General features: G+C 40.3%; 1 long non-coding RNA gene across 1 annotated transcript; it reads left to right on the plus strand.

Annotated features, from left to right (window-relative positions):
* Positions 1–1,848: 1,848 nt before the first annotated feature.
* On the plus strand, positions 1,849–2,448 carry LOC116654937. Its single transcript, XR_004310097.2, has 2 exons — positions 1,849–1,997; positions 2,169–2,448. It is a non-coding gene; the product is annotated as an uncharacterized LOC116654937 (long non-coding RNA).
* Positions 2,449–3,199: the final 751 nt, after the last annotated feature.

Consider the following 3,199-nt stretch of genomic DNA (forward strand, 5'->3'; position numbering starts at 1 on the left):
ATCCCGGAGTCTGGTAGTTTTTTAAAAAACAAATTCCCATGCCCATGTTGGAAGATCGTATTCACGTGAAACCATTTAGTCCGCTTAATTTGCGTGTGCAACTACTTTTCCGGTGATGCACGTGTCCTGTCAGTCGGGCTAAGCCAAATTTTTATAATGATAAAAATGTAGCCTCATATTGGGCATCGAATTGCACAGCCACTTTGCGGTTTCTCCGAATAGGGTGTTCCGTCCCAGGGCAATTACAACATTTTGTGTCAGTTTGTCTGGCAAATCCTTTGTATTGTCGACAAAGAAGTCCTCTTTTTTTTGTTCGGGGCTTACGTTAGCATAATTCCTTGAAATCAAAGCTGAAATGTGTCACCGATCAGGTTACATAAGCCAAAGGCCGTGCTCAGACTCAGGATTGGGGTCGTCGTTGTCTTAAAGCGGCATATCTCCTCAGATCCTTTTTCCGCATTTAAGTTTGATTCTCGGTAAATTAACTTTTGATCCAAAGCAACACAAACTTGAACATCCTTGCGGGTCCTTTGTTACTGCTGCGGGGACTCTGAGAGGGAACATAAGTGGCTACATCCTTAAAGAGGGTCACCAATAGCAAGTGCCACTTCCTTTGCGTGTATCCTTTTATTTCGGAGAATAAAATATATAGTTTTTGAAGAGAACTTGTTCAGAAATAGTAAGGTTATATATCTTATATGATATTTTGATTTAATAATAATGTTTGTAGAATTAAGATTGAAACTTTCGTGGCTCTATAATTGTTGGACTTCCATATACTAATAATATTCTATTTTGGCTACGTTTAAATGGGAAATATGTCAAAAAATTGAAGCTTTACCGCCCACTTAACCCAAATGCCAAATCCGAGGGTTAGAATTCAAAGCCATCCGACATTTTTGGGATGTGCCGCAGTAAAGTGCAATTTGGGACAATTACGCGAGGTAAATTGAATTAATTAGGAAACTACATGACTGTAGAAGCCAACAAATGTGTATCAAAATATCAGCAACGTTCTGAACCCCTCTGATAAAATCGGAAAATGCCAGCAAATTACAAACTGCCCCTTCGACAAACCATCGTGTGCACATATTTCGATGTAATTTAATATGTGGCACGCGTTCCGGAAACTTTACTCTGTGTTGTGCGGCTCTGCTTTTTCTACTTCGCACGTATTTTTATTTTTTCAATTTTGTTGTTTGTCGGCTGGGAAAGGACTCGGCGAACTTGTGACTCCTCATGGTCCTAGATTCATCTGCAATTGTTGCCAATGAGAGCAATTGTGTGCTGCAAGGGGTGAGTGGAGGAATGGCCATAGAGTGGAGGAGGGAGGTATATGGATAATTGCATTTGTTAGGACTCTAATTGTCTGGGCGGACTATGGCGGGGGCAGGGTGAAAAGGTTACTGCGCCTAGGATCACAACAAGAGGCTTTTAATAAGCAACCAGAGAGGGGCACTACCGCCCCCAAAACCCATACTCCGGAAACTGGTCGTCGGGTATTCGAATACATTTGAAGCGGAAAAAGTGGGTGTTTTAACGATCCTAAATCCTTGATATAGAAAGTGTATATTATGACATTATTATAAGTATTGTAATTAATGGAATATCAAAGTTAATTTATAGTTGTTCTAGAAATGAAACAAATCTTTCAAATATTTGTTAACTATTTTACTAAAATGAAGTCTAAAATCATCAAAGCCAAAGTACTTGTCACGAAAGTCGGGCGGGGTAAAAGTCATCTGCTGATTTGGCCCCATGAAGAGGCTTGTTATGTTTATTCTAAAATAATTGCCAACACGTGCCCTATCAGCGTCAATCAACGCAAACAGAGAGCCCGACAGAACTCTTGGCAGAAATCAGTGAAAAATCAGAGACGAGCTTCGTCCCGGGCAGAAGCAAAACGTTTTCGCACTTATGCACATCATTTAGTGCATTCAGTGCTGTGAACCCGCATTGAAGGATGTTCGTCCTTTGGTGGTTGCTCAGCTTCCGCGGTAAGTAGCCGGCTAACAACAACAACAGCATCAACAGAATCTGATTTGGCGATAAGACACAGGAACGCCGTCGAGCCCCTCCTCCTGCCACACTTCTGACCCGCTGCGCGTTTCTATGGCGATTTAATCAAATTAATTTTCTCACGTGTTCTTTTCGCTTTCGCCCAGCAGGTTCCAGAGGACGCGCGAAAGGAACAAATCTCACAGCTAATAAAATTGCGGGCATATGACATAGCCGTGGGTGGTGCCACGCCTCCCGCCTCTCCATATCTGGATTTTATTAGAAAGCCAATGAGGAAAGAAAAGATCAGTGGGAGGCTTACAACTCTTTTTCTATTTCCACAATGCAACTTCACTTTATTTAAAAGCGGTATTTCTCCATGACAAAAAGTTCAAATTTTTAAAATTTGTTCCAAGAATTATAAGCATATTGATGGGGAATCAAAAAACACATCTTTCAAGATATACTGCTTAATAATCAGGTGGATAATGGCCAAAATATAGCCATCACCACATTGAGGCTCCATTTAATTTTTTATATTTTTAAAGAGGACATCCCAGAAAATTTCACCAAATATCTAAAAAAATGTTTGTTTCTAGATTTTGATGCAGATTGAAAGGGGATCGATCCACAAATCGTTTAAGGTATTTCGCTTAAGAATCGGATGATTATTGGCAAAGATATAGCCGTCGCTGCGGACCACATTGGGGATCCATGCACTTTTCTAGATTTTAAAGGGGACCCTCCAGGAATTTTGACAAAAAATCTAAAAAATAATTTGTTTCTAGATTTTGATGCAGATTGAAAGGGGGTCGATCCACAAATCGTTTAAGGTGTTCCGCTCCAGAATCGGATGATTATTGGCAAAGATATAGCCGTCGCTGCGGACCACATTGGGGATCCATGCACTTTTCTAGATTTTAAAGGGGACCCTCCAGGAATTTTGACAAAAAATCTAAAAAATAATTTGTTTCTAGATTTTGATGCAGATTGAAAGATGGTCGATCCACAATTCGTTTAAGGTATTCCGCTTAAGAATCGGATGATTATTGGCAAAGATATAGCCGTCGCTGGGGACCACATTGGGGATCCCTGCACTTTTCTAGATTTTAAAGAGCACCCTCCAGGAATTTTGAGAAAAAATCTAAAAAATAATTTGCTTCTAGGTTTTGATGCAGATTGATGGGGAATCGATCCACAA

This window comes from Drosophila ananassae, chromosome 3R, assembly GCF_017639315.1.
Source record: "Drosophila ananassae strain 14024-0371.13 chromosome 3R, ASM1763931v2, whole genome shotgun sequence".
NCBI classification, from domain to species: domain Eukaryota; kingdom Metazoa; phylum Arthropoda; class Insecta; order Diptera; family Drosophilidae; genus Drosophila; species Drosophila ananassae.